Consider the following 24,734-nt stretch of genomic DNA (forward strand, 5'->3'; position numbering starts at 1 on the left):
ATTGTGGACAAACAACATCACTTGTCCCATAACCTCAGCCGTACAGAATGCAATGCCATCCACAGCCTCAGAAACAACTCTGACATTATCATCAAAGGGGCTGACAAAGGAGGTGCTGTAGTCATAATGAACAGGTCGGATTATGAACAGGAGGCTGCCAGGCAACTCTCCAAGACCACATTCTACAGGCCACTATCCTCTGATCCCACTGAGGAATACCAAAAGAAACTACACCATCTGCTCAAGAAATTCCCAGCTACAGTACAGGAACAAATCTACATGGACACACCCCCAGAACTCCGACCAGAGGTATTCTATCTGCTACCCAAGATCCAGAAACCCTGGACGCCCCATCATCTCAGGCATTGGCACTCTTACAGCAGGATTATCTGGCTATTTGGACTCTTTCCTTAGACCCTACGCTACCAGTACTCCCAGCTATCTTCGAGACACCACTGACTTCCTGAGGAAACTACAATGCATTGGTGTTCTTCCTGAAAACACCATCCTGGCCACCATGGATGTAGAAGCACTTTACACCAATATTCCACATGAGGATGGACTACAAGCTGTCAGGAACAGTATCCCTGATGAGGCGGCCACAGCACGCCTGGTGGCTGAGCTTTGTGACTTTGTCCTCACCCACAACCACTTCAGATTTGGGGACAACTTATACCTTCAAGTCAGTGGCACTGCTATGGGTACCCGCATGGCCCCACAGTATGCCAACATTTTTATGGCTGACTTAGAACAACGCTTCCTCAGCTCTCGTCCCCTAGTGCCCCTCCTCTATTTGCGCTACATTGATGACATCATCATATGGACCCACAGAAAGGAGGCCCTTGAATTCCACCTGGACTTCAACAATTTCCACCCCACCATCAACCTCAGCCTGGACCAGTCCACACGAGATCCACTTCCTGGACACTACAGTGCAAATAAGTGATGGTCACATAAACACCACCCTATACCGGAAACCTACTGACCGCTATACGTACCTACATGCCTCCAGCTTCCATCCAAGACACATCACACGATCCATTGTCTACAGCCAAGCCCTAAGATACAACCAAATTTGCTCCAACCCCTCAGACAGAGACAAACATCTACAAGATCTTTATCAAGCATTCGTAAAACTACAATACCCACCTGGGGAAGTGAGGAAACAGATTGACAGAGCAAGACAGGTACCCAGAAATCACCTACTACAGGACAGGCCCAACAAGGACAATAACAGAACACCACTGGCCATCACATACAGCCCCCAGTTAAAACCTCTCCAGCGCATTATCCACGATCTACAACCTATCCTGGAAAATGATCCCTCACTCACAGACCTTGGGAGGCAGGCCAGTCCTCGCTTACAAACAACCCCCCAACCTGAAGCAAATACTCAGTAGCAACTACACACCACACCACAGATACACCAACCCAGGAACCAATCCCTATAGCAAACCTCGTTGCCTACTCTGTCCCCATATCTACTCTGGCGACACCATCAAAGGACCCAACCACATCAGCCACACCATCAAGGGCTCATTCACCTGCACATCCACTAATGTTATATATGCCATCATGTGCCAGCAATGCCCCTCTGCCATGCACATTGGCCAAACCGGACAGTCCCTCCGCAAAAGAATAAATGGACACAAATCGGACATCAGGAATGGTAACATACATAAGCCAGTAAGTGAACACTTCAATCTCCCTGGTCATTCTTTTACAGATTTAAAAGTCACTATCATTGAACAAAAAAACTTCAGAAACAGACTTCAAAGAGAAACAGCAGAACTAAAATTCATTTGCAAATTTAACACCATTAATCTGGGCTTGAATAGGGACTGGGAGTGGCTGGCTCATTACAGAAGCAGCTTTTCCTCTCCTGGAATTGACACCTCCTCATCTATTATTGGGAGTGGACTACATCCACCCTGATTGAATTGGCCCTGTCAACACTGGTCCTCCACTTGCGAAGTAACTCCCTGCTCTCCATGTGTCAGTATATAATGCCTGCATCTGTAACTTTCACTCTATGCATCTGAAGAAATGAGGTTTTTACCCACGAAGCTTATGCCCAAATAAATCTGTTAGTCTTTAAGGTGCCACCAGACTCCTTGTTGTTGTTTTTATGATGGTCAGGATTCCCCTGTTCAGTAGTGCCTTCTCCATGCCGCCTGACAGCATTCTGAAAATGGCTGTGGCCTGCTAAAATCACATGAATTATGAAATACCAGAAAAGGAATCATGAGAGTTTGTTTTTTTTCGAAGTCCTAAATTCTATTAGGTTCTGGTAGGTATGTCACAAAGCACCATGAGAAAAAATCCAGAATACATTGAGCCTAGTTGTGGAACTTTGCTCCAGAGGGGATCTGTCCCAAATGCTGAATGATTATCTGAACAAAAGCTCAGAGCTGAATGGCCCAGTGATTTGCCAGGGAAGCATATTAAGCTGGCATAAACAAAGTGGTGCAGATGCACTTTTTCATTAGTTATAAAGTATAATTAATTATAGCAGAAAAACTTCCCTGGGTAGTCAAGCCTTTGCAGGATCCAGGCCTAGTTGTGCCATCAGTGAATAAACTGTCAGAAATGACAATTTAGTATAGTATAATTTATATTTATATTCCATGCAAAAAACCACCCTGCTAAACTGGAGTAAAAGGTTAAGAGTACAGTACCTTTGTGGTTTGTTGTTTTTTTTCCCCCCATGTTGCCCCTCAAGCTTGGGAGAAGCTCCCCATAGATATCTGCAAAACTAACTCATTATCCTCCTTCAAACCCCTCCTTAAAACTTCTCCCTGCCATGAAATCTACAAAAACCTTGGCAACAACTAGGCTGCTGGTGTGCTGAAGCCACAACTTAATATTCTGACCAATATTGTTTCATTTTTTGCTTGTACTTCTCCATCCGCCTGCATCCAACTGTTGTCTCTTGTTTTATAGTTAGACTGTAAGCTTTCTGTGGCATGGACCATCTTTCTGTTCTGTGTTTGTACAGCACCTAGCACAATGGGGTCTGCTCTATGACTGGGGCTCCTAGGCACTACGGTAATACAAATATAATTAATAATAATTTATTGTAAAAACCCTGTATTATCAGCTGTAAGTGCTTCCTAACCAAGATTTTTTTTTCTGGGAATTTACTTACTTCTTAAAATACACTTACTTCCTGGGCTGCAAGCAGTGCGGAACAGGCCAGGGGTTCCAAAATAGCTGAGCCCCCCTGCCTGAGTCTTCTGGAGAAGCTGGATGTATGTATCAATAGCTATTAGCCAGGATGGGCAGGGATGGTGGCTCTAGTCTGTCAGTCAGAAGCTGGGAATGGGCAACAGGGGATGGATCACTTGATGATTATCTGTTCTGTTCATTCCCTCTGGGGCACCTGGCGTTGGCTACTGTCCAGAAGACAGGATACTGGGCTGGATGGACCTTTGGTCTGACCCAGTATGGCCGTTCTTATGTGTGGTAGGGGAAGGGGGACATGGGTTCTTCCTCTTGTGGCAATGACTGCCCTCCCATATTCCTTTCTCCAAGCCCCCTGTTCTAGTCCTCTCTTCCTCTGGGTTGCACTCTCCATTCACCTGCTTCCCTCCAGTTTTCATTACTGGAAGATGAGTGTGCTTGACACTTTTCAGAGGATAGTCAACACCTCCAAGGATCAGGCTCTTAGTCCATCTGAGTTTCAATTTCTCCATAAGTTAAATGGGGATAATGATATTTTGCTACTTCATAACTAATGTTTATAAAGTGCTTTATATCTGCAAAGTATTAAGTCTTCCTGGCTCCCAGCCCTGTGCTTTAGCCATTAGACTATGTGGCTTTTGGGAGAGTGCCACCACCATCACCTCCTCCTCTTCTAGTAGCTTTTCCAAACGTCACAAGTGTGCATCTCTTTGACTAAAATTTCCTTTTTTGAAGGCGCATTTTGTATAGAAAATGTTCCACAACCCCTATGGGTATGCTTTTCAGGCTTAGTGTGGGTAATTTTCTGACCTCCTTAAACAATTTATAATCAATACTTTGAATGAGTTTCAAAATCAGGAAATAAATATAGTGAAAAATATTTCACCAATTCTTTCCCACCTCTATCAGGCATCTAAATATGATTCTACATGTTTAACCGTAGACTTGGGGCCTTATATCTCCTTTGTAATTTATGACTACATAAGTACAGTGAAGTTTATTATAAGTCAGTAAACTAAAGGGGAACTTTGTTGTTAGGTCTGTCTTTAAAGTAGAAGAAGAAACCTTAAAACTTTAAGGTTCTTGGTATTTAATCTTCAGACTTACCTAGGATCTTCAGGTGTATCACTAAGGAAAAAATCCAGTAATTCAGCCTGTTTTTTCTATCAAAGAAACCTGAGCCCAAAACATATAAACCTGGAGAATATATATTTGAGAGAGGGTTTTGTGCCATCATTAATGGCTTGGAAGTAGGATGACATTTTACGGAAGTCAGTTTTAAGTAATCTACTTCAATATTTACTGTGATTACTGAGAAGGTGTATGAGGAATAGTTAAGTAGTGAGGACCCTATCCTTTCTGCAGCATGAATTGTAGACACAAAATTAGCAACTCTACCATTTGAACTAAATGAGACTCCCCATTAACTGCTAGTGTATTTGAAGTATTTGTATCTCTGGATGAACAGACTGACTTGGATAAAGATTTGATTTGAGCAATCACTCCAAATGCAGTCTGAAAACAAACATTTTAGGGTTTAAAAAAATTGGTGACCTTTTCTTTTCAATTTTTCTGTCTCTGCTTCCTGATTTTGGCCACAGCAAGAAATAGAAATGTACTGCAAGAAAAGTTATCCCCTCCAAACCAAACTGGTTTGGATAAGCAACTTTTGGACAGTTATCCCAACTGAATTTCCCAGTCTTGTGATGTTTATGCAGAACTAGACATCCACTTTTCATGCCTGCCGCCACAAATGAGCAAGACCATGAATGCTCTGTAAAATAAAGGGACACTTTTCCTTATCAAACCCCATTTTTCTACCCTCTATATTTTTTTCTTGCAACCTTTTCATTTACCACCTTTCCCCATTCCCATCCCAACAAAATACCTATTATCTTCTTCAAAGCTTCTCTTTTTCCCATTCAATTTTATATTTTTTACTTTCTTGGGAAGGACAGGAAATATTAATAAATATTTTAGTAATCCTTCCCCACTCCAAAAAAAAAAAAAAAAGAAAGGGAAAAAAAAAAGAGAGAGGTTTATGTGTATAACACTTTTCTACAGACCCTCTCTTTTTTCTGGGAGCCAATCCTTCATCTCAGTAGAAAATAAGGAAAGTGGGTTTGTGGTTTTTCCCCCCTCATGGGGTATTTTTACTCCTTTCTTCCAGAAGATATTTATTTATATATCCAGCTTTCTGTTCTCAAGAGATACATTGTCTTCCATGCCCCGTTCTGCTTACAGATTTCTATTTCCATTTTCTTTATCTATCTATCATTTATTTACTTCTCCTTTGTTCGTTTTTTGAGAGTTGGGACTAATTAGCCAATTACACTGAAGAAAACATTTCCCAATTTTCTCCTACAAAAGATTGAGGAGTTGTTGCGTAAGTTTCAGTCTGTCTCACATGGGAAATGGAGCAACACCACCACAGGCTGTGCTCCAGGAAGGACTGAAGCCACTGAAAGTGAAAGTGTGAGACTTTTCAAAACCGAGCCAGGAGTATTCAAGTTTGTGGCCACTGCCTTGGCTAAGCTATGGATTCTTATTATGGAAACACATAAGAAAGTTACTTTATAGCTGGAAACTGGAATAAACAAAGACATTATGGACTATTGTGGCTTGCAACCACGGCCCTGAATTGAGGCAGCCTAGAACATATCACCCCAGCCCATTTCCTACTTGCTTTCCCCACCCTTTTTTTGTGGGGGTGCTTACTCCAGAGACTCAAGAAGGGAGTAGTCAGTGTTGCCTACCACTAAGAGATCCAGGAGAGTACTTGGACTGCCCCATGTATCGCAGATGCAAGGAGGGATTCTTGAGCTCTTCTTCCCTATTGCACTACACAGCAACAATCTGGACAACATCTTTCCTCTAACTGTCTCTCAGCTTTGTGACTCAAAGCCATATATGTTGCTTTGCTTTTTGTTACCTAACAAACATCTAAGAAATCCATTCTTGAGGAAATGGACAGAAAGCTTGTCTGGATGTTTCTTTTTGTATAATGTAGTGACTATTCCGTTTACCTCTCAGTAAGAGAAGGGACTTAATGAATCTGTGGCCCACACAACAGTGTGGGAAGAAGAAGAGCTCTGAGTGTTTGAACAGGCCAGGCATATATGGCACTTCCTCCTCCTTCACCACAAAAGGTGAAAATGGATCTCAGAAAAAGTTTTTCTAGAAACTTGTTCTTCGACACATAAAAAAGGAGAAAATTCTTCTCAGTGAAGGTGAAATTGAATGATTATAGCATCCTGAGGGTTAGGACAGTTAAACCAGACTTATTTTCATGCCAGCACTACTGGCACTTCCTACAGTAGTTTCAGCAGCCGAATGTGGAGCCAGCCAGAAGAACAGAGGAATCCAGCCAGGAAGACAGCTACAGTCCCAGATATTGATGCTGGAAAAAATACATGCCAGAATTGGCGTCCATGTCTTGACGCTTGCCAAGCACACCCTATGAGTGGCCACACATGTGTTTGGCTTCCACAGCAATGCACACTGAGGAGTAGAATGAAAACAGGAGTACTGTAACATCCATACTACCAGCAGTAAAAGGGGGGCTATCACAGAGTCACAATTCTGAAAATGGCACATGTGGACCACTTTTCTTACCTGATGAACTTGCTATCAATTCTTCCAGTAGTTAGAATACAGAAAGTGTTTTGGATAATCAAGGTGAGGGCACACACATTACTAATATATTTGAGGAGCATTATTTTGTAGGTAAATCCCAGGATGGAGAGTCAGGAGTACAGCTGGTCAGGAATTTTGACACTATTTTTTTAAAATGCTGACTCAACATTGACAGGAATGTATGAGTCTTCATGAAACTTTTAAGGAAAGTATTTTAGCTCCAGGATGGAATTTCAGGTCAAAGCCAGCCCCACACACACACCAGTGGGAGTTAGGCACCTAGTCCATTTTCAAAAGTGTCTACATACCTATCTGCTTTTTAGCACCTAAATACCTTTAAAAATCTGGCCCACATTAGGGTCTAATCCATTTGAAGTCAGAGACTCATTATAACTCCAGGCCATACTTTGAGTGGAGGGTATATGGGCAGCTCAACTGCACTGCCACCAGATGCAAGTAGCTACAGACAAGATCTGAGGTGCTATTCATTTGTCCTCCACTTTACTGCACCTGCAACAGGTTTATATTGTGAAAATGAGCACCTGTGTTGGTGGAATGGATCTTTTAATACTTTGAACTCTAAATGGTCCCAGACCAAAACCCACAATCCAAATTGAGAGATTTCAAAACAAGAACCCAAATCCAAATTTTGCATCCTGGACTCATCCATAGTTTAAGTTTAAAAGTTGTAGATTTCTGAAGTTCCTCTCTCTGAACATGACTTAATCTCATTTGTCATCACCTCTTCATCCCATACCCTTGATACCCACATCCTTAACTCCACTCTAAAGTCTGTCCCCCAACCCTCTGCCCCGGTGTATTCCTATGTGCTCCCTCCACTCCTGTTGTTGTGCTCCCATATGCTTTTGGATGAAGTCCCGCACTGACTTCCTGCACTGCAGGCTTCTAAACAAGTCCTTAACAGCTTTCCAATCAAGTGTATATATGTATATCAGTCAAAAGTTATGGGACTTCAATCCTAATTAGATTCTGAATAATTCAAGACTATTTCTGATATATTGGGAAGTTCACCAGCAGGCAGACCACCACAGATAACATCAGCTACATTTTTTCATCTCTTTCTCCTGAAGCAACAAGGTGTGACATAACAGCAACTTTAAAGTGATTGTCTTAAACTATATGATGTCAGCTAGCAGAAAACCTCATGTTGATCTACACACTACTTAGGTGAATTGGTTGTATGTTTGTATAAAAAAATCCATTTAAAGAAAACCAGTTCCAGACTTCAAGATCTCATCTGCCATGGGCCCTCTCCTCATCCACTCATAATCATAGAATCATAGAAGTGTAGGACTGGAAGGGACTTCAATAGGTCATCTAGTCTAGTCCTCTGCACTCAAGGCTGGACTAAGGGTATGTCTACGCTATGAAATTAGGTCGATTTAATATAAGTCAATTTTTTAGAAATCGATTTGATACAGTCGATTGTGTGTGTCCCCACTTAAGACCATTAAGTCGGCGGAGTGCGTCCACAGTACCGAGGCTAGCGTCGACTTTCAGAGCATTGCAGTGTGGGTAGCTATCCCACAGTTCCCGCAGTCTCCACCACCCATTGGAATTCTGGGTTGAGCTCCCAGTGCCTGATGGGGCAAAACCATTGTTGCGGGTGGTTCTGGATACATGTTGTCAGCCCTTTTTCCCCCCCCCCCCCCCCATGAAAGCCACATCAAAAAATCGTTTCTCGCCTTTTTTCTTGGGTTACCCATGCAGACAACATACCATGGCAAGCATGGAGCCCGCTCAGTTCACTATCACCGTACGTCTCCTGGGTGCTGCTGGCAGACGCGGTACTGCAGTGCTACACAGGAGCAGCTCCTTGCCTTTGCAAGTTAGCAAAGACGGTTAGCAGCTATATTGTACCATCTGCTGCTGTCTCCTGGTTCCTCCTGGCCAGCCTCGGTGAGGTCAGTCGGGGGCGCTTGGGCAGACCTGGGTGCTCCTGGCCGGCCTCGGTGAGGTTGGTCGGAGGCGCCTGGACATAAATGGGAGTGACTCCAGGTCATTCCCTTCTTTAAGTTTCGTCTAATGGCGATTCAGTCCTGCCTGGAATATCAGGCAAGCCTACCAGAGAGGCAAATGGCCACTCCGGGTCAGAGCCCCAGACATCCTGCTTCTATGATGAGCTGCATGCCATTCTAGGGGGTGCCCCTACAACTACCCCACCCCTGTGCTTCCCTTCTCCCCCACCTCTCCCGGGCTACCTTGGCAGTTATCCCCCCATTTGTGTGATGAATTAATAAAGAGTGCATGAATTTGAAACAATGACTTTATTGCCTCGGCAAGTGGCGATCAAAGCAGGGAAGGGAGGGCGGTTGGCTTACAGGGAAGTAGAGTGAACCCAGGGGGCGGGTTTTCATCAAGGAGAAACAAACAGAACGTTCACACCGTAGCCTGGCCAGTCATGAAACTGGTTTTCAAAGCTTCTCTGATGCGCAGCACGCCCTGCTCCGCTCTTCTAATCGCCCTGGTATCTGGCTGCGCTTAATCATTTAGTCTTTTAGAACGGAGTTCTGATAGCACGGATTCATCTCCCCATACAGCGATCAGATCCAGTACCTCCCGTTCGGTCCATGCTGGAGCTCTTTGGCAATTCTGGGACTCCATGATCACCTGTGCTGATGAGCTCTGCATGGTCACCTGTGCTGATCAGCTCACCATGGTGGCCAAACAGGAAATGAAATTCAAAAGTTCCCGGGGCTTTTCCTGTCTACCTGGCCAGTGCATCTGAGTTGACAGTGCTGTCCAGAGCGGTCACAATGAAGCACTCTGGGATAGCTCCCGGAGGCCAATACCGTCGAATTGCGTCCACACTACCCCAAATTCCACCCAGCAGGGTCAATTTCAGCGCTAATCCCCTCATCAGGGAGGAGTACAGAAATCGATTTTAAGAGCTCTTTAAGTCGACAAAAATGGCTTCGTCGTGTGGATGGGTGTAGGGTTAAATGGATCTAATGCTGCTAAATTGACCTAAACTTGTAGTGTAGACCAGGCCTAAGTAATAACTAGAGCATTCCTGACAGGTGTTTGTCTAACCTGTTCTTAAAAACTTCCAGTAATGGAGATTCTACAACCTCCTTATGCAATTTGTTCCAGTGCTTATCTACCCTGACAATTAGGATGTTTTTCCTAATGTCTGACCTTTCTTCAGTTTGTCCAGATAATTTTGAACTTTAATCCTATCCTCCAAAGCACTTCCAACCCCTCCCAGCTTGGTATAGTCTGCAAACTTTATAAGCGTACTCTCTATGCCATCTAAAGCATTGATGAAGATATTGAACAGAACCAGTCCCAGGACTGATCCCTTTGGGACCCCACTCAATATTCCCTTCCAGCTTGACTGTGAACCACTGATAACTACTCTCTGGGAATGGTTTTCCAACCAGTTATGCACCCACCTTACAGTAGCTCCATCTAGGATGTATTTCCTTAGTTTGTTTATGGGAAGGTCATGCGAGACAATATCAAAAGCCTTACTAAAGTCAAGATATACCACATCTACCACTTCCCCATATCGACAAGGCTTGTTACCCTATCTAAGGGTACATCTACACTACCTGCCGGCTCGGTGGGTAGTGATCGATCTATCGGGGATCGATTTATCGCATCTAGTGTAGACGCGGTAAAATCAATCCCCGAGCGCTCTCCCGTCAACTCCGGTACTCCACAGCTGCGAGAGGCACAAGCAGAGTCGACGGGGGAGCAGCAGCAGTTGACTCAGCGCTGTGCACACGCCACGGTAAGTAGACTTAAATACGTCAACTTCAGCTACACTATTCTCGTAGCTGAAGTTGCGTATCTTAGGTGATCCCCCTCCCAGGGTAGACCAGGGCAAAGAAAGCTATTAGGTTGGTTTGACAATATTTGTGCTTGATAAATCCATGTTGACTGTTATTTATCATGTTGTTATCTTCTAAGTGTTTGCAAATTGATTGCTTGATTATTTGCTCCGTTATCTTTCCAGGTTCTGAAGTTAAGCTGGCTGGTCTGTGATTCCCCGGGTTGTCCTTCTCCCCAATTTTATAGATTGGAAATATATTTGCCCTCTTCCAGTCCTCTGGAATCTCTCCCATATTCTGTGAGTTTTTGAAGATTATCGTTAATAGATCAGTCAATTCCTTGAGTATTCTAGGATATATTTCATCAAGCCCTGCGTATTTGAAGACATCTAACTTGTTGAAGTAATTTTTAACTTCTTCTTTCCCTATTTTAGCCTCAGATCCTACCTCATTTTTACTGGTGTTCACTGTGTTAGATGTCCAATCACTATTAACCTTTTTGGTGAAAACTGAAACAAGAAAGGCACTTAGCACTTCTGCTGTTTCAACATTTTCTGTTATTGTCTTTCCTCCCTCATTGAGTTAGAGGCTGACCCTGTCCTTGGTCTTCCTCTTGCTTCTAATGTATTTGTAGAATGTTTTCTTGTTATCCTTTATGTCTCTAGCTAGTTTAATTTCTTTTTGTGGCTTCGCCTTTCTAATTTTGTCCCTACATATTTGTGGTTTTTTATATTCATCTTTTGTAATTTGACCTGGTTTCCACTTTTTTGTAGGATTCTTTTTTGAGTTTCAGATAATTGAAGATCTCCTGGTTAAGACAGGATGGTCTCTTGCCATACTTCCTATCTTTCCTACACAGTGGGTTTGTTTTCTCTTGTGCCCTTAGTAATGTCTCTTTGAAAAACTACCAACTCTCTCAAACTATTTTCCTGCTTAGACTTGCTTCCCAGAATAGAGTCACCATTCTGTAAGTATGGCCTACATTTTTTGTTCCTAGATGTATTAACCATATTAAAATGCATATTATTTGTTTTTGCCCAGTTTACCAAGTGATCCAGATCTCTCTGAAGCAGTGACCTTGCCTCTTCATTATTTACCTTCCCCTAATTTTTGTGTCATCTGCAACTTGATCAGTGATAATTTTTTGTTTTCTTCCAGGTCACTGATAAATGGTTCAATAGCATATGACCAAGAAACATGGGGCCCCATAGGAAACATACCTGCTTGATGACGATTCTCCATTTACAGTTACATTTTGAGACCTATCAATTTAATCCATTTAATATTCTAGTTTTTTAATCAAAATGTTAATGTGATACCAATTCAAATGCCTTACGTAAGTCTAAGCAGGGCCAGCTCTAGGCACCAGCGTCCCAAGCATGTGCTTGGGGTGGCACTTTTCAAGGGGCGGCACTCCAGCTTTTTTTATTTTTTTTTCTTGGGGCGGCAAAAAACCTGGCGTCGGCCCTGAGTCTAAGTATATTACAGCAACACTATTACCTTTATCAACCAAACTTACAATCTCCAAAATAAAAAAAACCCACCTCCACCAAGAATAGTTTAACCATATATATCTTCCATAAACCCTGTTGGTTTGAATTAATTACATTACCCTCCTTTAAATGTTTATTAATAAAGTCCCATATCAGCCATTAAACTATCTTGCCTGGGACTGAGGTCAGTGTGACAGGCCTAAGGTTATCCATGTCATTCCATTAACTTTTTCTTAGAAATTGTCACAACATTAGCTTTCTTCCAGTCTTCAGGAGTTTGCCCAGTGCTCCATGATACTAGTGGAATGGAAATAGTGTTTTCTTCACCATGTGATGAGACTATATCACCTTTCTCCCAAATACAGAACAGAAATATTTATTGAACACTTCTGCCTTATCTGCATTATTAATAATAATATAATTATTATTTATACAATTAATAATATAATTCTACCATTTCCATCTAGTAATGGACCAATACTATTGTCAGGATACTTTTCGTTCCTAATACAGTAATTTCTCGCTTAACATTGTAGTTATATTCCTGAAAAATGCGACTTTAAGCAAAATTATGTTAAGTGAATCCAATTTCCCCATAAGAATTAATGTAAATGGGGGGGTTAGGTTCCAGGGAATTTTTTTTCACCAGACTAAAGACTATATTGTATATATGTATACATACACTCACAGTATAAGTTTTAAACAATTTAATACTGTACACAGCAATGATGATTGTGAAGCTTGGTTGAGGTGGTGAAGTCAGATGGTGGGATATTTCCCAGGGAATGCCTTACTGCTAAATGATGAAGTAGTAATTGACTGAGCCCTCAAGGGTTAACTCATTGTTGTTAATGTAGCCTCACACTCTACAAGGCAGCACGAATGGAGGGAGGGGAGACAGCATGGCAGACAGAGACAGACACACACCGTGTGTGTGTGAGAGAGAGATGCGCATTGCTCCTTTAAGTATGGTGACCCCCACTCTAAGTACACTGCCTTTTTAAGTAGATCAGCAAGCTGAGATGGCAGCTGCTGCCAGGAAGCTCCCTCCATCCTGAGCCCTGTCATGTGTCCGCCCCCCGCTCTATGGAAGATGGGATAAGCACAGGGCCGGCGCTTCCACTAGGCGACCCTAGGTGGTTGCCTAGGGTGGCAGGATTTGGGGGGCAGCATTTTGCCGTCCTCGGCGGAAATTCAGCGGCGGGGGGTCCTTCTGCTCTGGGTCTTCGGTGGAAATTCGGCGGCGGGTCCTTCACTCGCTCCGGGACCTGCCGCCGAAGTGCCCCGAAGACGTGGAGCGGAAGGACCCCCACTGCCGAATGCTCAGAGGAAGAGCGCTGCCGCCTAGTGCGGCAAAAACCCTGGCGCCACTCCTGGGTAAGCGGAGTGCAGGGGGGAGGGGGACACCCTGACATTAGCGCCCTTCCCCCCCACCACCTCCGCATAGCAAGCAGGAGGCTCTGGGGAGCAGCTCCAAGGCAGAGGGCAGGAGCAGCACATGGCAGTGGGGGGAGGGACAGCTGAACTGCCGGCAGTTGATAGCCTGCTGGGCGGCTGCTGCATAGGGAACTTAGGGGAGTGGGGAGCTGATAGGGGGTTGCCAGTCCACCCTGATTCCAAGCCCCCACCAGCTAGCTGCAACAGACTGCTCTTCCTTCCTGCAGTGGACAAAGCAGGCGGCTGCCAAATGACGTTATAAGGGAGCATTGTGCAACTTTAAACGAGCATATTCCCTAATTGTAATGTAACAACGAAACAACGTTAACCGGGACAACTTTAAGTGAGGAGTTACTGTATATTTTTAAAACTCCTTATTGTCTTTAACTCTACTGGACAGAGATTTCTCCTTGTCTCTCTTCACTTCCCTTGTCAATTTTCTACAATTCCTAACATTCGTTACTATCAACATCATCTTTCTTCCATTTGTTTGTTTATTTATTTATTATTATTATTATATTACAGGTGCATTTACTTCTTCTCTAAGCCAGGTCAATTTTTTTTAACCAGCACGGCCTTCTTCCTTGATTATAAGTTTGTGACTTTTTGGGCATTTAGTAAGGTGTTCTTAAATGATTCCCAATTATCAATCAGACTTTTTGGATTAAATTCTTTCTCCCACCTGATTTGACGCAATAGTTTTCAGCTTTGCAAAATTGGCCCTATTCAAGCACCAAGTAAGAGAGAGAGAGAGAGAGAGAGAGAGAGAGTGTGAGAAATATATAACTGGTCTAGACTTTATTATGCTTGCACATTATAAATGCGATGAAGTCATGATCATTTGTACTTAAGCTACCATTAATTTTTAGTTCTGTGATCAGTTCCTCTTTATCTGTTAGAGGAAGATCTAATAAAGAATTTCCCTGTGTTGACTGCCACACTTTTTGGGTTAGGAAGTTGTCATCTATAGTATTTAGAAATTCCAAGGATGTTTTCATACTGGCAGCATGAGACCCCCCCCAGCATATGTAACTCAGACTGAAGTCCCCCCATGACCATGCAACTTTTCCCCCTACACATTATAGATAGGTGCATAAGGAGGCAGTCATCCTGTTCTCTAGTGTGACTTGTGGGTCTGTAGCAGACACTAGTAAGTACCACATCTTATGATTTATCTGTTAGGATTGTGATGGACAGTGTTTTCTGATGTTATCAGCTAGTGTTTAGGGGGCTATGCCTCTGCTCACCTTTTGTCCAGTATTTCCCCTGGGTCACAGTCACGCCCTGGAGTGGTCTGCCTTTTGGTGGGTGTTGACTCAACCCTCTGATCAGGTCACCAGTCTCCACTCTCCCCAGGGTGACAGAGTCCCAAGGAAGACATGGGGTCCTCTGCCCTCTTGATTGGCGGAGGGGACCTTGAGTCCATCTATTGACCCATGTGGCTGTCAAGTCCCAGCCTCAGGGTTCTAAAGATTTTTACCCTCTCCTTCCTTTCCCAAGGCAGAGAGTTTGGAAGTGAAGGTTTTCATAGCCTTCTTAACAAGGGGCGGGGGGCCCGAGGTTGGTAGGAGAGGCTAGGCCCTTCCATTCCACTGAGCTCCATCCCAGGGCCCTGTAAGATGCACCAATATCCAGTACTCAAGAGTGCTTTAAGGCTGTCTCCACGGGCCACTTCCTACAGGCCACTCTCTTGCCAAAGTCTTACAGTTTGCCTCAAAGAAGTAAAAGAAAAAGAGAATAACTAACCCTTCAGTCCCTCTGGGTTTAGCAGGCAGGCTCTTTCTCTTAGGGAAAAGGCTTCTGCAGCACTTTTCTTCAGGACCTTTCACGGTAGGTCTCTCTCCCTGTCCTGTCAGGCCCCTTCTGAACTGTCTGGCTCCCTTTTAAGCTCCCCCTCCAGCTGGAGCATGCTCTGCAGATGGGGCTAGGTGACGTCATCTGGGCCCAGAGTTGCTCCTTAACCCCTTCAGTTCCAGGGCCAGGTTTATACACCCCCCCCTACGGACATTGATCCATAAGCTTCAAAATCATTTTCTTCTGAGTTATCAGTGACTCGGAAACAGGTAATGCTATTTTTGACAGTGACACTCTCCCTCCCCCTTTGCCTACTCAATACTTCCTAAAAAAGTTATAACCATTGATTTTAACATTCCAATCATGCAAGTCATCCCACCAGTTTTCAGTAATATTAACTAGATTCAATTTATGCTAATATGTGAGCAATTCCAATTGCTCGTTTGATTCCCGGGCTCCTAGCATTGCTGTATAAACAATCCAAGAATTTCTTCTCTTCATGTCCTTTGGTTCCTTGATTAATTTTGTTCTCAACGTCCCAATTTTTTGCTAACAGATCTTCCCTCTTGGCATTAGTTTAATGCCTTCCTGATTACTCTAGCCAGCCTGTCCCCAAAGAGATTGGTCCACTTTGTGTGGGGAGAGAAGGCTGTATGGTTTGGATGGCCTCCACCTCAATTAAAGGGGAACAAATGTTCCACAAAACCCAAATCCTACACCACTTATCTAGCCAGAGGTTCACTTCCAGAATTTTCTGCCTTCTGTCTTCCTTGACTGGTGGGACAGGAAGGATCTCGGAGAAGATCACATGGAGTTTTCTTCAGCACACTTCTGAGTTCCCTGAAATCATCTATTATCTGCGAGATGTCCTGCAACACAGTGTTGTTGGTGATGGTTCAAATCCGCACTAATGGATCCTTACCTATCAGCTTCAGAAGCCTATTCAATCAGAGCTACATCTCATGTTTTGGCCCCAGGAAGGCAGCACACAGTCCTGTTGCCCACCTCTCCCGTCTAGAATGTTCTTTCCATTCTTCCAGTATTGGATCTCCAACACAGATTGTCTGTCTACCTTGGAGGGCTGAAGAATGATTTGCAGGCAAGCTTGATTTTCTAGAGGTTGGGCCACACTGTCATCAACATGTGTCCTGTACATCTCTTTTTTCCTTTAGACCTGCTGGATCTTCAGAGATATCTTCCATAGTTTCCATGTTGAGGATTTGGTATTGATTTGAAACTTCTAGCTGTGTGGAATTCATCCTGGTTCACTTCTCTCTGGTGGCCACAGCCTATCTATCCTCATCTGTCTCCAACCATGGAGGATGATGCTGTGACCCCTTGGTCCTTCATCCTTATTCATTAAATTAACATACCCCCTACCCAGTCCCTTCAATCCTTTGAATCATATAATTGCTACACAGTCAATTCACTTCTACCCATTAAATCAGTACACACATCAGCTTAACTTTGGTTCACATTTGGAAGACTTTTTTTTATTTTATTTATGTGCAACCAGAAGGGCTAGAAACATTTTTTATTTAAGTTTAGATTCTGCACATTCTGATTAATCAGATTGGTCACATGGCTGATGAACAGTGTTCCACATACAGCCATACATTCTGCAACACCCTAGCGCTCGCCCTATGAATGTAGTGGGAAAAGGTGCTTATTGGGAAGAGAATGTTTATGAGAATATATCATGAGATATCTTGCTAATTCCATTTTAACAAATACAGTAGCCCTGATTCTCAACTACCTTGCATCTGGTGTCTTTATTTGTCACTGTGCAAAGTGAGTGCAAGATGGGGATAAAATGCTTCCACTCACTTGCACCAGTGGTAGCATTTTGCAACCACTTTACATGGACAGGTTTAAATAACTAAAAAAAAAAGTGCAAGTCACTAGAGAATTATGGTCAATAAGTATTTTTGCTAAGTGTTGAAAGGTAAGAAAACTCAGAAGGAATTAATGCACTTTTTATTCCATACAAAAGAAATTCAGTCTTTTGTCTGTCTGTGTGGAAAGCTGTGTTCTAGGAATTATAAAGGAATATCCTGACAGAATGAGTATATTTCTTAGAATGCTTGCCTGAGGGCCTCCTACCCACACTCTGGCCCTTTACAACAAGTAAAAGAGATGAAACATAAAAGGGTCATAAAAGGCACTGTTGCAGCTGTGGGCAGATACACTTGATGTAGCCATGGCAAAATACAGCTGTAAGGCTGCCTTCTGAGGATCCAGAGGATCACAAGTTCTGGAGCATACAACATGCCAGGGGACAGGGCTGAGGGTGAGTGGTGGTGTATTGGAGGCAGAGTCGTACTGTGCAGAGCTACAGAGATTCCAGGCAGTACTATAGCCCACAAGGCAGCCTGAGAAGGCTGCTGGAATTTAGACAAGCCCCAGAAGCTCCAGGTCCTGGAGCAGCCCAGGATTGGAATGGTGCAAAGGTGGCTTTAAATCACCATACTATCCCCCACTCCCATGGACTGCATAGGGTGACCAGATGTCCCGATTTTATAGGGACAGTCCTGATATTCGGGGCTTTGTCTTATATAGGCACCTATTACTCCCCACCCCGTCCCAATTTTTCACACTTGCTGTTTGGTCACCCTAGGACTGCAAGTTCTGTGCTGCACCTCTAAGAGGTGTCTTCAGTTGCTTTTAACCAAGAAAATCAGGTGTGTGGATGTACAGAATGTGAACTTTACTAAGGCAGTTATGATTGACACAGATCTATTACTGCACAGCAAGGAAGTGTTCTTGGAGCTTTAAGGAAATAAAATGTTCACAACCTAGGATTTGCAGAGTGCATATTACCAAATAGCATTACATGAAGAGAACAGAGATGTTGTAAGTATTATACTCCATGAGGGACTAGATTGGTTTTGGCCTGTGCTTAATGGATTTACATCTGTACTAGTGATTTGAAAAAGCCAGTGTCACAAATGTTGGAATCCAGTCTGGGATTCACTATGTTTTTTTTATACTCTAGTTTATGGAAATACATCAGTACATTATGAAGAAAAGTTGAGTGGAGTGCTAGAATGTTTACGATGTAGATAAGTTAGGTTTGAAAATGAAGTCACCCAAATGCCAGCCACTTCAGACCAACCACTTTTGGTAGTTTTTGTGTGATCTCAGAGAGGCATAAGTGCTGATCCAGACCAAAATTGCAGTAGACACTCAAACATGCAAACTAGCAGATGTGACCATTTTCTGGAATTTAACTTGTTGTATATCGAGTTTATTTCCAATTATTCAGTAGCTGTTGCGTACCCTGGTAAATGTGTTTTTCATGGACAAATGCTGCTCAGTAACAAAAGACCTAATTGCTAAAAACAGAGTGTCTGCCATTTTTGCTCCCGGTTTGCCTATAATCCTATCTACAGATATTTTTGACTATCGACTTGGCGTAAGGTTCCTTCTGTTCAATGAAGGAAAGTCAAAAGAAAAGGTGTTTTTGCATCAAAGGTACTACTTGACCAAAACAAATATTCTTTATTGTTAGGAATGAAGCCTTTGCCTATATCTGGGAAGTGAAAAAATAGTATATCTACCCCTTTGGGATTTATCTTCACCATACAAAATTTTCACTGATAACATTATTGGTCAAGGGACACAGGCAAGCCAAAATACACAGTTTGATTCTTGGCTCACTTGCTGCCTCTTACATACAATATGGAGTCTAATAAAGGATGTGAAAATATAGCTAGAAATGTACCTCCTTTACTTTTGTAAAGAACTGACACTTACCTGAAAGAGGATGTAAAATGATTGCTATAACAGAACTGTTTCCATTCAAATCAGGTCATTAAACAAATCCATACAGAAAGTGTGAGATTACCTTGCTAGAAAATTGTTTAATAAGTGCAATTTAACTTCTGCATCAATGATGTTGTCTCAATAGGATACTGTATTGAAATGAGACATGGCACTCATTTTCTGAGCGTTCCAGTTGACCTACAAACCTTGTTTGTTTGTCTGGCTCATGAGTCATTGGGGACATGTTTCAGCCAACCAGACTCAGATCTCTATTAATGTCCAGGGATGGTTTCACAAAATAAGAGTGATGTAAAATGCTGTGTTACTTGTCAGATGCATGACAAAACAGTGGTAATGTGGCACTGTTGGGACCCAATTATTTTACCTAATTGTGCATGAGGAAAGATTGCTATAGATATACAATAGTGGACTGTGACCACTATTGGGACACTTCTCTCCTGAGTGCCTCCTAGCAGCTGGGTGTGGTACTGCAAAACTTTTCCTTGCTCCTGGTGCAGCCTGTAGATTGCTGACCTGACCAGGTGGCTCTTCAGGGGCTCAGCCCTCTGGCCAAGTCACAGTCAAAAACAGACCCCTTCCAGCATAGCTAAGAGTTCAAACTGTCAGCCCTCCCTAGGGTCTTCAGCCCCATCTCTGGGCCTTTAAATCCCACCCTTCACTTGGGCTTTTAAAAGAACCTTGTCCCCTTCTCAGGACTTAGGCCACTTCGTTGGGGGGGGGGGAGAATGGGATGACCAAGGCCAACCACTACTCCAGGTCCCAACTCAGGGACCCTATAAAGAGCAGCCACCTACCGCTTCCTTCAGTTAGTTGCTGCTGCATTCCCTTAGCCCCTTGGCTCTTACCACCTGGTCCCATTCCTCTTACCCATTACTTTAGGGTTAAAATTCTCAGGTTCTCTCACTCCCATGTCCAGTAAACGCAATCCATGAAGCACTTGTGGCCAGAGAGGGGCACTCTTTCTCACCCCTCTGGTCCCAGCCAGGAACTGCCCTGCAGCTCCTTTTATCTGAGCCTACTGGACTCTGATTGGCTGCTTTCACAAGTATCAGAGGGGTAGCCGTGTTAGTCTGAATCTGTAAAAAGCAACAGAGGGTCCTGTGGCACCTTTAAGACTAACAGAAGTATTGGGAGCATAAGCTTTCGTGGGTAAGAACCTCACTTCTTCAGATGCAAGTAATGGAAATCTCCAGAGGCAGGTATAAATCAGTATGGAGATAACGAGGTTAGTTCAGTCAGGGAGGGTGAGGTGCTCTGCTAGCAGTAGAGGTGTGAACACCAAGGGAGGAGAAACTGCTTCTGTAGTTGGATAGTCATTCATAGTCTTTGTTTAATCCTGATCTGATGGTGTCAAATTTGCAAATGAACTGGAGCTCAGCAGTTTCTCTTTGGAGTCTGGTCCTGAAGTTTTTTTGCTGTAAGATGGCTACCTTAACATCTGCTATTGTGTGGCCAGGGAAGTTGAAGTGTTCTCCTACAGGTTTTTGTATATTGCCATTCCTGATATCTGACTTGTGTCCATTTATCCTCTTGCGTAGTGACTGTCCAGTTTGGCCAATGTACATAGCAGAGGGGCATTGCTGGCACATGATGGCATATATAACATTGGTGGACGTGCAGGTGAATGAGCCGTCTCAAAACTACGATACCCACACAAGGAAATAAAGAAACAAATCAACAGAGCCAGACGTGTACCCAGAAGCCTCCTGCTACAAGACAGGCCCCAAAAAGAAACCAACAGAACTCCACTGGCCATCACCTACAGTCCTCAGCTTAAACCTCTCCAACGCATCATCAGTGATCTACAACCCATCCTGGACAATGATCCCTCACTTTCACAGACCTTGGGAGGCAGGCCAGTCCTCGCCCACAGACAACCCGCCAACTTTAAGCATATTCTCACCAGCAACCACGCACCGCACCATAACAACTCTAACTCAGGAACCAACCCATGCAACAAACCTCGATGCCAACTCTGCCCACATATCTACACCAGCAACACCATCACAGGACCTAACCAGATCAGCTACAACATCACCAGCTCATTCACCTGCACGTCCACCAATATTATATATGCCATCATGTGCCAGCAATGCCCCTCTGCTATGTACATTGGCCAAACTGGACAGTCACTACGCAAGAGGATAAATGGACACAAGTCAGATATCAGGAATGGCAATATACAAAAACCTGTAGGAGAACACTTCAACCTCCCTGGCCACACAATAGCAGATGTTAAGGTAGCCATCTTACAGCAAAAAAACTTCAGGACCAGACTCCAAAGAGAAACTGCTGAGCTCCAGTTCATTTGCAAATTTGACACCATCAGATCAGGATTAAACAAAGACTGTGAATGACTATCCAACTACAGAAGCAGTTTCTCCTCCCTTGGTGTTCATACCTCTACTGCTAGCAGAGCACCTCACCCTCCCTGATTGAACTAACCTCGTTATCTCCATACTGATTTATACCTGCCTCTGGAGATTTCCATTACTTGCATCTGAAGAAGTGAGGTTCTTACCCACGAAAGCTTATGCTCCCAATACTTCTGTTAGTCTTAAAGGTGCCACAGGACCCTCTGTTGCTTTCACAAGACCTCTCTAAGCAGGCGTGGAGGACCCCCCCTGCTCCTTTCTGGGGCAGGGTGTATTAGGACTGTAGGGCCAGATACACTCTGTCATATGGACCTTTTGAAATAGCACCAGTGAACTGCCATTATGTATCACTGAAATTGGTTACTTGAGCTAGAGGCCAGAAGCAGCCTTTATTTTTTAGGTTATTTCCAAAAGAGTAATCCAGGTTCTTTTTAATAGTTTTCCGTCATAAAGGAAATCTGAGAGAACATCTCTGACAACTGACATCAGTTCACATCTATGGCATCTAGAGAATTTCTGAAGGAGAGGATATATTAAGTATAGACATTCTTCTATTTACTTTATAATATAATATAATAATAATATAGTATGGAGATATACCTATCTCATAGAACTGGAAGGGACCCCGAAAGGTCATTGAGTCCAGCCCCCTCCCTTCACTAGCAGGACCAAGTACTGATTCCTCAGACCAAGAAGGAAATAGAACATTTTAATTAAGTTTTGAAAGATTGTTTGAAAATTGCTGACCTAGAAGGAAAGCCCTGAAATCATCTGCTCTAGATTACTTACAGAACTACAAGTAATCCAGATGCCTCTATCAGGAATCAGGGTCTCTGGGCAACTTAATGAGTGCAGCTGACCTGCAGTAGACTGCCTGATTGGCTACATCACCTGACTGGTGGGAAGAGTTAGTAGAGCAGCTCTTAAGCCCAGCACCAGAAGTTTGATAGCTGCTCAAAGCATTTGCCCACAGCTGTGATAGTGCCTTTACTTATTTGTTCCAGCCCTGCTCCTGCCTAGTCTTGCTCAAGTCTCTGACCCTTGGTTCTGATTCCAGACTTCTGACTCCGGCTGTGCCCTTGGGTCCTCCTATTCCTGGCTACCGACTCTTGCTCTAACCGCTGAGCACAACCATTTTGGTCTCTGATACTCAAGCTCTCTTTCAAATTTGTTGTACATGGAGAACGTGAAGAATATGTTAAATCATGTTCTCAAGTTTGACTGTTACAAATATACAACACAATTTAGTATAGCAGAATGTACAAAGCAGCTAAATGGGATGAAACTGCCCTACAACCAGACAGATAATGACTGGCATAGTGGGATTTTACAGCCATATTCTGTGAATAACTAAGGGTGTGTTAGTCTTCAACTGCCCCCACCTTCTGCATAATCCTCAAAGATCACTGTGACTTAACAATGTCTTAGTAAAAAGATGAAGTAAGAAGGAAGGAAATTGAAGTATTGCTGTCAGGGGCCCAGGGCTGAATCCAGCTGATGCAAAACATGACCTTTCTTATGTTCATATGCCACAGCTACAGCAAAAACTAAGAAGTTCTTCTATTCTGCTCTAGCACCTACACAATCCCACCAGCCAAACTCTTCATGGTACATTATCTTATTAACCTTGATTTCATCCACTAGCTAGCCAAGCTGACCATTTCTTGCTTTGAAATGTTTCAGTATACTTTGCAGATAATATTGGTCAGATACAATGCAGTCTTTCTGGATCTTTGGTAGAAGGATAAAGGCTTCACCTTGTAAAGGGTGTCCAGATACTGTAGTGATGTGTGTATCTTAAATGCTAAGAATAATAGTGATTAAATGGAACAAAAATTAAGGTATAATAAAGAATATACAGACACATGCTATACATGTAACTATCTAGAATTCCAGTGTGTATCTTTGGAAAGAGTTCATAAATCTGGATTAATAAGAAAAATACAATCTATGTCTACTGATCCACTTCATTGCAACTCTGCCCGCTCCTGATAGATATCTCAGGTGAGTTGACAGTATCACATCATCTCAGCATCAGTAAAATACTACTGATAAGTCTAACAGGATGAGAAAATACCATGGGCATGAGAGCAATATAAATGCTAAGAGAGATAGCGAGCAAACATGGACACGTGCCCATTGTCCAAGGGGAAGAGGAGATAGTATAAGCCAAGGGTAGTCAATCTCAGTGTCACAACAAGGTTTAAAGCACCATTGCAAGGGATCTAGGCTGTTGGAGATGGTTCTTCATCTTTCCCAGGCATGAAATGTTAGACACAAGGTGGTAATTGGCAAGACAGTTTATGTCAAGTGATGTCTTTTGAGTACTGGGTAGACTATTGAGGTTTGGAGTACCTTGTTGTTTTGTGCTCTCTCACCCACTCTTCACACTTCCCAAAAAAATCTCTGGCACTATAAAAAATTCCTTTTTGATGTCTCCCTGTAAAATTCTTTGACTGTCTGTATTTTTTGATATACTCTTCCACTAAAAACATGTAGTTCAGTATTTAAAACTTTTGCTAATCAACATTCCCAGAATGCAGAGGTATGATGTATAGGTGTTTCCTTTTGTTAGTGTTCACATCTAAGGATGGTCCCTAAGAATTTCAGTGCATCAGACTATACCTGAGTTTACTTATTTTTAAATGAATGGTTACAAATAATGAAAATATGCATAGGTATATTACAGCACAGACAATATGGTCTTCTATTGGAAGAGGTGAAGAGTCTCAGGAATTAGAATAGAGGATGATCTTGCTGGTATCATAGGACTAATTCAGGGTGAGACTGGGATGTTGTGATGGTAAGTTTCAATTCTAGAGATGGTCAAATATTGTAAATGCATTATAATGATCAGTCCATTGAATTTGTAAGTGAATTTACTTTGATTGTGTCCCCCTCCCTCCCACCCAGTGCCTTTTTGCATTTGCTTTCTTTTTATTCAAATTATTCTATGAATATTATAGGAAGAAAGTTTACAGGCAGAAATGTTTAAAAAAATAGTAGATGTAAAGTGAATATTTGTAGACAGTAGCTCTTAAATTTGTAGTTGCGAATATACACAGAGAAAACCTGAATCTTAAGAGTTACACTCATGCCATCAGTAACAGAAACATATTATGTAGTGTATATATATCAAAATTAACCTACATGGTTGGAATTTGATTTTGAATACCAAATACTCACAATAAACTTTTCATGAATGAGCTACAGATGAGGAGACCAAGGCAAAT

The sequence above is a fragment of the Terrapene carolina genome, unplaced genomic scaffold (genome assembly GCF_002925995.2).
Source record: "Terrapene carolina triunguis isolate 2854851 unplaced genomic scaffold, T_m_triunguis-2.0 Scaffold113, whole genome shotgun sequence".
NCBI classification, from domain to species: domain Eukaryota; kingdom Metazoa; phylum Chordata; order Testudines; family Emydidae; genus Terrapene; species Terrapene triunguis.